Below are 12,834 nucleotides of genomic sequence, written 5' to 3'. Positions count from 1 at the left end.
CTGCTGAGGTCACCATCCCACCTCGTGCACACTCTTGCACACACCTCTGCTCTTTCCCATCAGGTCCCCCAAACCTGCACCAAGGGGCTCAGCTCACCAGCACAGGTCACTCACAGCAGGCACTACCCAGCCTGGGGTCAGCCCTCTGCCCACACCGTCCTCCAGGGCCTCCATGGTCTTCCACGGTGGGATCACTTGTGGGAGGACCGCTGACAAGGTTTGGGTGCCACACTGGCACTGGGCACACTTTGGAAGTCACGTGGGTCATCCTTGCTCGTTGGTCACACCAAGATCTGCTGCTCCAGGAGGTGCCAGTCCAGCACTGGCTGTGTCCCACCCTCAGGTGACCTAGCTGGTGCATCAGTGTCATGGTTTGACATGGAAGTGAATTTTTTCCAGGAAGTTGGGTCAAACCAATCAGTGGTCAGGTTTGGATATTGGCACCTGGAATGACCACTGAAAGTATGGACACGCCTCTGAGAACACAGGGGGTTAAAAGCAAGAACTCCCAAGGGAACTGTCTCTTTTGGTTCTGGTCGTCAGAGAGTGCAGACTCTCCCCCGCCCAGCCATCGGCTGGGTGGGGGAGGGGAAGCCACGCGGCCTTGTCCAGGTAGGCCGAGGGGCTGAAGGTCTGGAACCGAGCCAGCTCCTGGACAGAAGGGTGGAGAGAAGCGGAGATGCCTTTGCCTCCCCCCAAGAGGGAAAGAGACATAGAGCCTGGCGGCACCTGGAAATTTGCCGACAGAGGAGAAGGAGAAGGGGCGGGGGGTGATGCCCAGCGTGGGAGACGGAACGCTGGACCGAGATATCAGCCGTCCAGGGAGTTTGAACTTTTAACCCTTTCCAGGAAATGAGGGCTTTGTAAAATATTACTCCTCCTTGATTTGTAGTGGAAGAGAGATAGTCCGGGACCTGAGATGTTAGAAGAAGAAATATTTAGGTGGGAGGAGATGAGAAGTAGCTTTTGGCTGGACTTTTCTTGTTAGCCATGGACTGAACCAAAATCTCCTGCAATAGAGACTGCATTTTAGGGGGATGCAGTGGTGACCCAAGGAGACCTGTTTCAGCTTCAAACAGCACAGGAATGGCAAGAACCGAAGAAAGCTGAGGAGGGGATGGTGATACCCTCTGTCTTCGGGAAAGAAGATGAGTTCTGTTCTTGGACCCTCGGCCCCAAGGGAAAATGGGGGGGACTGTAGTCCCAGGATGAGAAGCTGAACTGTTGTATCTTTGGGTCCATGGCAAAGCATCCTTAAAGGAGCCCTATGAGCAGTCTGTCCATGCACGGTGGTGAGAGCACTGTGACATGGAATGGAGAGTGTCACACTGGCAGATTTTTTCCGGGCGGTTGCCATGTGTGACAGGGAAACACAGGGTGGCAACTGTGTTTCCTGGGGGGTCTGTGGCGCAAGAGAGACTTCTCTCTCCCTTGATAGTTTGAGTATTGATTATCTGAAGGGTGGTAATTTGATCAGGAATCCCGGGCGATGTTTCATGGTGGGTGTTTTTGGAATTGGGAGGAGGAGGGGTGTTTTAAAAGGTCTTCATCCTGGATTTAGTTTATGTGGTTTTTTGTGTTAGTAGTAGTTTAATAAAGTTTTTTTTCCTTTTGTTATTAAGCTTGGGCCTGCTCTGCTCTGTTCCTGATAACATCTCACAGCATTTATTTGGGGAAGATGCATTTTCATGGGGGCGCTGGCATTGTCAAACCATGACAATCAGCAGTGGTGTGAACCTGGCTCCAAGCACATTCCACAGACCATTTCCTCTCAACACACCTCCCACAGCAATGGGATGCTTCCATGGGCATCAGCCAGGGAAGGGTTGTGGGCACCTCCTCCCCACGGAGCCACATCTCCAGAATGAGGGTCAACATGAGGCCAAGCTTCCTGCACCATGTGGAAGGGGGCCAGATGCCATCACTCCAAATGGGTGTTGCCAGCTGATGTTCCCACAGGTGGAAGGACAGAGGCCATAGCATCCCTTGGATCTCCTTCCCCCCAAGGCAGGGGGGATGGGAATGGCCACTGGCTCCAGCTGGTCTCCTCCCAGAGAGCCCTTGTCCCATGGGACAGCTCCTGCCCCTTGAAGATGCTGTCAGACTCAGGCCCTTGGAGGAAGACCCAGGTCCAGAGGACAAGGTGACCAGGGCTGTCCAGGCTGCAGAGGTGTCCGGGGGGCTCATGGATCCTGACAGACACTGGTGCCAAGCTGAGCTCCCCGTGGATGTGGAGCAGCTCTGCTCCACGTGTCCATGGTACATCCGGCACAGAGCAGCCCCCGGGCACCGCACGGGATTTCGGAGGTGCCGCCAGGCGCCGGTGACTCATGGAATGAGAACAGGCAGTTCCACGGGACCAGGGAGCCTGGGGAGACAACAACAGTCTGAGATTTATTCCACAAAGCAGCCTGAAAACAAACCCGAGGAATGTTTATTCTTTTTCCTATGTGGCAGGGAAATAAAGCCTGATTGTCTCTCGCCTGGAAATGCTGGCACCCCCGTGCACAGCTCCTCGGCAGAGATAGCGGCCGCAGCTGGACACTCCCAGCCCTGAGTCAGGGCTGCCTCGCCGTGCTGTGCGCGGCGCAGGAGGAGATTTATGGGGTGACTGAATCCCTGGGCCGGAGCCCACTGGGAGAGGTCACGCCGAGCCGCGGGAGCACCTGCCACAGCCGCAGACACCTGGGCTTTCTTTCCATCCAGCACAGCCCCCGGGCTACGAGTGATGGACACACAGGAGGAGGGAGTCGCTACCCCCTACCCAGAGCTGTTTGTCCCCATCCCCTGGGGATGCATCGGTGACAGAGGAGGGCTGGGGCCTGCTGTGAGGCCACTCATGTTGGGTCCACACCTTGCACAGCGGTCGTGCTCTCCCTTGACGTTCTCCCCCAGAACCCACCCTGCCCTCCCCAGCATCCCCAAACCCCTCCTGGCTCCAGAGGGGCCAGGCCAAGTAACACTTGGGGTCTCATTGATCAAACAATACCCAAGCCAGCCCAGATCTTCTGTGAGAGCAGCCAGCAGTGCAGGAGTCACTGGGTGAGATATCAGAGACCATGAGGACTAGGACATACCCAGCACTGTGCCAGTCACCCCACAGACCCCACAGGCACCCCAAAACCTAACACCACACCCCATCCAGATGCTCTCTTGTTCCTCCAACACTCCACTTCCAAGAGCTGCCAGCCTCCCTGCGTTGCTGCTCCCAACGGAACCAGTGCTGAACCATTCCATTCCCCAGGGCTGCTCCCTTTCCTGGGAGCAGGAACACCAACCCTGAGACTGGTGCAGGTGGGGGGGTATGGGGATGGGGCAAACACCGCTGGGAGCAGGGCCATGGGAAGGGCAAGGGGTGGGCAGCACGTGGAGGAGCAGCTCCTCAGGATTCCAGCACATCCCAGGCAGCCCCAGAAGACCCAGGCTGGGAAAGAGAGGGATGGGCTCCCCCGAAGGAGGAGCTGAAGCCACTAAAAGTGGATGGCAGGAAGGTGGAGTCACAAAGCTCCCAGGTAAGGGGACAAAGGAGGACTGTGAGCCCCCTAGCAGCCTTAGGATTCCCAGTGTGGGGGGAGGGTTGACAGGGCACTGTGGCAGTGCCAGCGTATGCCCCCACTGCAGCCACCCCCAGCTCATGTTTTCCACACGTCTGGCAGGGGCCCTGCTCTTTGATCCCGCCTTGCAAGTTTTTCCAGCTTTGACCTCAGTCCCACTGCAGAACACGCAGCCTCTGCAGGCTTGGGAGGGCTGGAGCCCATCCCATTCCCTGCCCTGTCTCACAGGGCCCAGCCCTTTACAAATCAAGAATGTTTGTGTGTGTGGTTTTTTTTGGTTTTTTTTGTTGTTTTTTTTTTTAATGAAACAAAAACCCCCTCACATACAGTTAGGGAAGCCCTGAGACAACAAACAAATATGAGTGTGATACTGAGCTTCAAAAGGGCAGGAAGAACCAGTCTGTGCCTCATAAAATAATGAGTATTAGGAAAAGATCCTTAAATACCACAGATAAAAAAAGCAAAAGCATCTGGCACAGACCATTTGCAAAGAACATCTCTTGCCTGAGAAACTTAATTGTTTTGTCAGGAAGAATTACTGGAAGAGGCCAATTAGAGCTGGATTTCGGTTCAGTGCCTGGCCTGATGGCCCCAAAGATTAGCACCCACACGCATCTCAGTGTCCCGAGCAGTGTCACACCAGCCCCGGCCCAGCGTGTGGAGCAATGCCTGGGAACTGCCAAGGACACAGGGATCAGGGATGTGTCCTGGTTTGTGAGACCACCAGCCATCCTAGGAGGGGGTCAGGGTCCATTCCCAAACCCTAGGAACACTGGAACCAGAGGGGCTGGGCTGCTGCTGAAATGGGAGATATGAGAGCAGCGAAGTGAAGCCCTTGAATCCTGGGATGCCAAGGCTGCTCTGTGGGGAACATCCTCTGAAGGGTCTGAGAAATCAGACTGAAGGGATTGACCCTGAGATCAGGAGAGGACAGTGAGGGAAGAGGAGGAGTGTTCACCACAATGGGGCAGTGGGACCATCCCAGGGGCACCAGGCACCGTGTCAGGGTGTCTGGCCACCATGCCTGTCACGACCTGCTCTGGCACCTGGGAGAGGATGTGCAGCTCCATCAGCTCCATGAGACAGGACCATCCTGGTGCCAGGTCAGGTGCCAGAGCCAGACCAGGGTCACATCCCAGGGGAATGTCCCAGCTCTAACCAGAGCCTGCAGTGAACAGCTCAGACCTCAGCAGGGAGGTCAAGGTCCCAGGGTTGATCCATTCTTCATCTTGCCCCCTCCTCTTCTCCAAACCTCCTTCATGATTTGGACCTTCTTTTACAGCCCTGCTTTATGCCATCTCTCAGAGCCTTCAGCCCCTCAGGGACTGTCACAAACATCCCTGTGCACAATCAGAAAATTCCAGAGTGCCTGCAGTGGGCGAGGCTCTGTGGAGGTGTCTGGCCCAGCCCCACTCCCCCAGCACAGCAGGTCCGAGGTGATGATGTTCCCTGGGGCCAGTCAAGTTCTGAACATGTCCCACTTCTCCATTCCCACATTCTGTGACGGTCATAGGGGAAAAAATTCCATCAGGACAAATTCAGGCGTTCTGTGTGTTGCCAGCCATAGCTGTCACCTCCAGTCCTGCTGCAACCCCGCGAGCCCAGGTGATACAGAGCAGCCTCCAGGGGCTCTTCCCTGCTGGGCCCCGGCTCCCCCTCACCCCATGGTCTGCTCATCATCCCAACCAGTGTCCCGTGCCCGGCTGAGCGGACAGTGGCTGCTGGGGCACTCAGGTGCAGGGCTGCAGGTGCTTCCCGGGATCCTTTGCCCTGCAGGGCTTGGGGCTCAGGGCCAAGGGAAGTGCAGAGGTCAGCAAGGGCAGGTGAGAAGTGGGAGAGGGCAGAGGCAGGGAAAGCTTTGGAACAGCCCTAATGGAGACATCCATTCACTCACAGAGACCCCAAGCATGAGTGAAACCAGACCCTGGGGGAGAGATAACAGCATAATTACAGCCAAACTGGAATCCAGACCGTGTCTTGCCTGCTCTTGCTGGGGAAAAAAAAGATGAAAAAACAACAAAGTACCTAGCACAGGCACCAGGTCCTGCCTGCTGGACACAGCCCTGGAGAGCTGGTCCATGGCAGGAGCCAGGGCACAGGGTTGTGCCTACAGCTGGATGGGGCTGGCAGCACTCAGGGTGCTTTTGTGGGGTCCTTATGGCACCCGAGCTCTGCAGAACACTGCGAGCCCGGGGTGGATCCCACAGACTGAGGAGACAGGGGCCTGGGATCCCACACATCCCAGCATCTCCCAGAACAGCTTGGGACAGGATGAGATGTTATTGCAGCCACGGAGCCCTGGCAAGATGCGTTCCTGGTGCTTCCCAGCTTTGGCCACAGGAGGGGACCTGAGGCAATTCCCCCTCTTGGGTTGTGTCCCATAGGTGCAGAGGTCCCTGCATGAGCAGGAGGCTGAAGGCCCAGCCAGGAGGGAGCAGGACACCAAGCCCCTGTCACCAGGGGCTGGCAGGATGGGATCTGGAAGCACGTGGAGAAACATCCCGTCCCACATCCCACCCTCAGCCTCGAAGTACCCAGAGACACAGCCCTGCCTCCAGCCTGCCTTGGCCTTCCCATGGGATGTCTGGGCACGAGGAAACCACTGCTCACACCAGTTCAAAATGCCAGCAAACCCAGTGGCCATCATGTCTGCAGTGCTCGCCTTGCCCCCACTGCCACGTCCATTCCCCAGCAGTATCAGCCACACTCGCTTAGGGCAATGAGGGACAGGCCCAGGGATGGCAAATCCCCTCAGGGACCATGGTACCCAGGGAGGAGCAGACCAGCTGCTGGGCTGTGCTGCCCTGAGCTGCACATCCCGGAGGGGTTCAGGCTCTCAGGACATGCTCTGGGCCAAGCCCAGCGGCCCCAGGCAGCAAAGGTGCTGAGCAATGGCCAGCCTGGCACAGCCTGGCACCCCCTCCACAGGCAGGACCCATCATACCGGCCTGGGAACAGTTTGGGATTATGGAGTGCAATCCTGGCACTCTCATCACGAGACAGAAAACATAAAAAATCCCTGGGAAATGAGGGGTCGCTCCTCACCCCAGACTCCGCTGGCAGCATTGGTGGGAGCTGCCCCTCTCTGCCAAGGTCAGGGCAGCTCCAGGGGACACTGGCAGCCCCAGACAGCCCCAGTCCCTCTCTCCAGGCAGTGCAGGAGCACAGCATCCCAGGATGTGCCTGTCAGGAGCAGGAATGCAGGCCATAAATCACTTGAGCTGTGATGGGAGCTGGCTCCAGGCCACGTCCGTGGCAGCCCCTCACGCTCCCCTTGCCAAAGGGAACAGGCAGGGCACGGGGTGCTTGCGGCGCTGCCACCACACGCAATCCGTCTGCAATGCTGCAGCCTGGAATTATATCAAAAAGGGCCAAAGGTTGGATGATTTAATTTTTTAATTTTTCCTCGCAGTATAGCAGGAAATAGCTGGGATGGTTACATACCTGGCAAGATGGCCGAGGAGCCAGGGGCCAAGAAACACAGAGGATCTGGCCCAGAGCATCTGTGCTGCACACAGAGCCTGCAGACACCTGGGGCTGGGGGGTCTGCACACCTGACCAGGGAGTGGGAGGTCACAGCAAGGACCCCCACACCAGCCAAGGCTTCAGGAAGTGGTAGAGAGTGACCAGCATGACCTGGGTAGCTTGGAAAACACAGAATCATGGAATGGTTTGGGTTGGAAGAGACCTCAGAGCCCATCCAGGGACACCTTCCACTGTCCCAGGTTGCTCCAAGCCCTGTCCAGCCTGGCCTTGGGCACTGCCAGGGATCCAGGGGCAGCCACAGCTGCTCTGGCACCCTGTGCCAGGGCCTGCCCACCCTCCCAGGGAACAATTTCTGCCCAGTCTCCCATCCATCCCTGCCCTCTGGCAGTGGGGAGCCATTCCCTGTGTCCTGGCATAGAAATCTTCTCTGACACAGGTACTGTGTGCCATCTTGACCCCCAAATCCTTGTCCTACCAGCAGAGCAATTGTCCTTCCCTTGCTGAGCTGGATCAGACCAGTTTCCTCCTGATCCTGATCCTGATCCTGATCCTGATCCTGGTCCTGATCCTGATCCTGATCCTGATCCTGATTCTGATCCTGGTCCTGATCCTGATCCTGGTCCTGGCCCTGATCCTGCTTTCCAGCCTCTGTGGGGCTCCTCCAGTCCCTGCTCTCCACCAGAGCTAGCCTGAGAGTTTCCTCTTATGAGGTGGGTTGTGGGGGTGTCTTTTTTTAAAATATAATTTCGTCAACAAATCAGGCTTGCTTTGAGTTGGTCCTTCAAGGCTTCTCACATGGCTGTGGATTGCAGGGTGTTGAGGATTGTGAGAACCACACCTGCAAACACATTATAACTGTCCCAGGAAAGTCATGGTCCTGTGAAACAGCACCAAACCCCTTCCTGCAGTCAAAGGTTGGACACATGTCCTTCCCAGCCGCCTTTCCAAGTGCTGGAGGAGGTTCCCTGCCTTGCCCTGTTCTGAGGGGGTGGGGGGGCAGTGCCCAAAGCTCCCCTGCACCTCACCCCCAACAGCAGAAACCCAGCACCCACACAGGGTGACACAGCCTCAAATACTTTCCCAGCTTACAACAGTTTTCATGGACATCCCGAGCCAGAGCTGAGCCTTTGGCTGCGGTAATCCCTGGGGTATTTTTCTTCCATGAACTCGAGCTGAACCCACTCTCTGAACACACATGAGCTCCCCGTTTAATTGTTGCTTGAGATAATCTACAGATGAGATTTCTTCAGCCAGTGTTCAAAGTGCCACAAGAAAAAAGTCCATCATCAGGCTTTTGGAAATATGGGATTTGTCCAGGTTCCCTGTGCCCCCAGCCCAGCCTAGGCTGAGCTAGGCCCTCTGAGAGGATTACCTGCACTCCCCACTCAGTGTAGAAAAGGAAGGTCACCAAGCAGCCACCCCAGACCCAGCCACAGTCACATCTCCCCAGAACCACAGGGACCACCATGGGTCAGCAGGACCACCAGAGGTCCCCTTCCCTTCCCTTCCCTTCCCTTCCCTTCCCTTCCCTTCCCTTCCCTTCCCTTCCCTTCCCTTCCCTTCCCTTCCCTTCCCTTCCCTTCCCTTCCCTTCCCTTCCCTTCCCTTCCCTTCCCTTCCCTTCCCTTCCCTTCCCTTCCCTTCCCTTCAGACACTGGGAAATCCATCAGCCACCCCCAGCAGGCCATGCTGCCTCTGCTCACATACTCCTGTTACCCTGTCTCAAATGATTTAAAGTTGTTTCCGCTGTCTGGGCTCCTCCTTCTTGTTCTTGAGATAATTCCCAAGATTTCTATTTTGCCAGATTCCTGGCCTCCCCCTGAACTTACTCCCTTAATTCTGTTTCTGCAGGGGCGGGCACTCTCGCGGGACCCTCCCTCACACGAGTTCCCCGGGAGCTGTGACGCAGCAGCTCCAGCCTGCCGCCTTCACTTCACCGCTCTGCCTCCCTCCTTTTCCAAAAGTCACTGCACACCCTCCTCCAGCTGCAACTGTCCATTCAGAGACCCACCACCAGCCTGCCTAACCAGATCGTTTGGATCAACACAGGCTGGAGAGCATTCAGAGGAGCAGCTCCAGCCACAAAACCCAAAGATGCAATCCTCCAGCAAAGTCCTCCGGAGCTGAAATGCTCAATACAGGGAGGGCAAGACTCAACAGCCAGCAGTGATTGATTGACATCGTTTCAAAAACAAGCACAGGTGCCATCAGGCTCTAGGATGGATGAACTCGGGGGCAGGGAACAAGTTGGTTTTTAAGGTCACTTCCAACCCAAACCTTTCTAGAATTCTAGGAACTCTCAGTCCATGGTCATCATCACCCAACCCACTGACACCTTCCCACTCCATTGCTCTCACTCCAAATCACTTGTGTAACTTCTCAGCTTGCTTGCCCTGCATGCATGACATGGTCCAAGTCTGGGGATTTGGTTCCAGTTGGAATTGGCAAAGCTGAGCTCAGGTACAGCTCAGCCCAAGAAAGTGATAATGGTTTGACCTCGTTGGCTTCACTCCCACAAGGACCCCCCTTCAAAACCTCATTTGGGCAGGAAGGGCAGGGGTTGAAGCAGCGTAGGGATTCTCCATCTCTCCTGCCAATGGCAATCTGTTGGGCCCAGGTCAGAGCTGGGATTCGGGGATGTCCCCGAGAAAGGAAGGACTGGGCTCCAGGAAATACTGCAAGAGCCGGGGGATAAAACAAATAACAGCAATTGGGCACAGCAGCCCAACCTCCTTCCTGAATATCTATAGAATTGGGAGTTGGTGGAGGAAGTTACAAACTGCTTTTTAGGATTCAGATACCCAAACAATAACTCAGCCTTTGTGCAGACAGAGTTGAGGTGGACCTCACCAAAGGTCCAGAAGTGCTTTAGGATCATCAGGATGAACATCATCAGGATGAACCTCAACACGTAAGGTCCAGACTGCCCTGGGATCACTGAGATCACTTGGAGAGCAGCCAGCTTTCCCGAAAACACTGAGTCATCTTTAACAAGTCACAAGAAATCTTTTGTTTATTTATAACCACTACTCCACTCATTAATTCCTGCTCCAGTGAAAGTTTGTACCTTATTACCGAGCTGGGCTTTACTGACTTCAACTTCCACCTCCTGGATCTCACTCAGTCGTTTTCTTTCCCAGGGAAAAGGCCCGGTCTTTGTCTCCAGGGGTCTGTGGCCCTGAGTGGGCGGCCGCCTCCAAAAAATCCCAACCACCAAGGATATGTCCCAGACCCAAGCTGCCCCCACCTCAAACCTGTGCTGCCGTGACAGTCCCAAGGGAACCCTACAAACTGACATCAGGAACCTGGGCTGGCCACTTTTCTTTCCCAGGGAAAAGGGCCTGTACTCTCCAGGTGAGTGAGGTGGGAGCAGGTTGGCTCTGGGACACATTCTTGGTCGTTCGGATTTTTTGGAGGGGGCCGCCCACTCCGGGCCAGCCTGTCCCTTGCTCTTCCCAGGAGGTGGCAGTCACTTCCCAAGATGCAGGGACGAAAGGGGAGTCCCAGAGAGGAGATCTGGAGCTGGGCTGGGTGTCACAAGAGTGCTCTGGGTAGCCAGGCTGGTGGCAGGGCAGGTGGCCGGGGGGATTTGGGGATACGGTCGGGTGGGCTTGCACCAAGCCAGGGGACTGTGGTGCAGCCACACCTGGAATCCCAGGAGTGGCAGGAGTGTGACCAGTGAGTCACGTTGTGTCCCAGGGTGGGAACAGGGAGCTCCTGAGGTGGACCTGAGGACACTGAGTCACGAGGGTGCTGTTCCACAAAGGACACTGAGTCACGAGGGTGCTGTTCCACAAAGGTGATGAGTTCCAGAGGTGCTGTCCCAGGAGGGACGCTGAGTCACCGGCCTGAGGTGTGCCAAGGCGTCAGTGATGTCATGGCACTGCCTGTGGGAATGGGAACAGGGAGGCAGCACCAGGGGAACCCACCTGGCTGTGAGGGAAAGGAGATGGGTACAAGAGGTGATGGGGTGTGACAGAAACGGGGGACGTGTGGTGGGTGGGACCTGAGGTCTCTGGGTGTGTTGGATATGGTTGGGATGGGAAGCCCCCAGTCAGGGGAAAGGAGCAGGTGACAATGGAGACAGGATGGAACAAGGGGGAAGGGGGACAAGGAGCGAGCTCCATGAGCTGGGGGTGTGGATGTGGTTTGTGGGGCTGCTCAGAGGTGAGGAAGAGGCTGAGCTCAGATGAGAACTGCAGCCAGACCACACACTGTGAATGGAGCCACTGGCATTTGGGATGGGGATAAAGAGAAATGGAAATGTCACCAGTGTGGGAGCACCATGCCCCTGAGGTGCTGTGGAGTTGAGGGGCAGAGGGGTTGTGGAGCTCTGTGCACCAGGAGCACAAAGGGAGGGTGCAGTCCATACGCTGGGAGTTCAGGGAGAAGGATCAAGAAGGATTTTGGATGCAAGAGGGATGGAAGCACCACGCACTGGGGGTGCGGGAGGGAGGGGAGCACCGCACATTGGGGCTGCAGGGAGGATGCAACGCAGGCGACGCACCTGCAGAGGCTGGGACTGATGCAGGAGCACAGCGGCCAGGGAACGTTCTCAGCATGGCAGGGACGTCCCTCTGCCATGGCCCATGGCCAGTGCCCTGCGGGGTGACAGCCACAGTCAGGGAATACCCCAGATCCCGGGGGCTCGTGGGACATGGGCAGGGTGGCCCGCTGGAGGCAGCAAAGCCCTTCCCAGCCCCCTGAATCGGTTCCGTGAGCCGCTCCCGCCGCGCCACCAGCTCCGATCTCCGTCCAGCTCCGTGCCGGCAGCGCTGATTTACAGCTCAGCCCCTCCTTTTCACCTGGCCCGGAGCTGTGCAGGCAATGGAACCAGGGCAGGAGGGTTGGTGACAGCAGCCCCGGGCACCATCAGTCCCAACAACGCCGAGATTTGCAGACTCAAAAGTCGGGCAGGAGCCCAGCAACCCAGGCGAGCTCATGCTCAGATGAGTGGGGCTCAAGGGGCAAAATCCACAGTCCTTGAAGACCAGAGGGATGGGGGTTAGGGGAAAAGTGGACAGATTCCAGTCACGTTTGGATGCTGGGAAAGGAAAATGCTCTGTCCTCTAAGGATGTGAGTGCAGAGCAATCCCACCCAGGGTGTGTGAAACTCCACCAGCCACCCCAGCCCTGTCCTGCTGTCAGGACAGTCCCCCAGTCCTCCAGTCACCTCCTTGGCCATGGAAAGATTACAGAATCGTTAAGGCTGGAAAAGCCCTCTGAGGTCATAGAGTCCAACCATTCCCCCAGCACTGCTATGGCCACCACTGCCCCATGTCCCCAAGTGCCACATCTGCAGGGCTGTTAAACCTCCTCCAGAGGTGGGGACTCCCCCAATGCCCTGGGCAGCTGTGCCAGGGCCTGACACCCTTTCTGTGAAAAATCTTTCCTAATATCCAACCTGAACCTCCCTCCTCCCTCTGTCTCCCCACAGAGGCTCTCCAGATGCCACCTGGCTGTCACCCCACGGGGTCTTCCTTCCCTGCTCTGCCCAATTCTGCACCCAGCAGAGCACTCCACCTCCACCTTATGTGGCTCAAGTGCCCCATGGGATGGTTGTCCATGCTTTCCCAGCTCAGGAAATGCAGCAGAGAGCTCAGGGGACCATGAAGAGTCCTTTCCCAGAGCTGGAAATGTCTTGGGATGCCCTGAAGACAATCCCTGCTCCTGCACCACCAAGAAACTGCAGTCAGGACAGAAGCACAGAGATGCAGCTCATGACCCTGACAGCCTCCAGTGACAGTTACCATGACTATCCCCAAAATCCTCTGAGCCAGAAGATGCCAAGTTCA

The 12,834-nt window shown here is 56.5% G+C and overlaps 1 long non-coding RNA gene across 1 annotated transcript; it reads left to right on the top strand.

Moving 5' to 3' along the window:
* The first annotated feature begins 10,046 nt into the window (after nt 1–10,046).
* On the top strand, nt 10,047–12,834 carry LOC128798248 (uncharacterized). Its single transcript, XR_008434365.1, has 2 exons — nt 10,047–12,363; nt 12,477–12,834. It is a non-coding gene; the product is annotated as an uncharacterized LOC128798248 (long non-coding RNA).

Source organism: Vidua chalybeata, chromosome 20, assembly GCF_026979565.1.
Source record: "Vidua chalybeata isolate OUT-0048 chromosome 20, bVidCha1 merged haplotype, whole genome shotgun sequence".
Lineage (NCBI taxonomy): Eukaryota > Metazoa > Chordata > Aves > Passeriformes > Viduidae > Vidua > Vidua chalybeata.
This window is presented reverse-complemented; position numbering and strand designations above follow the sequence as displayed.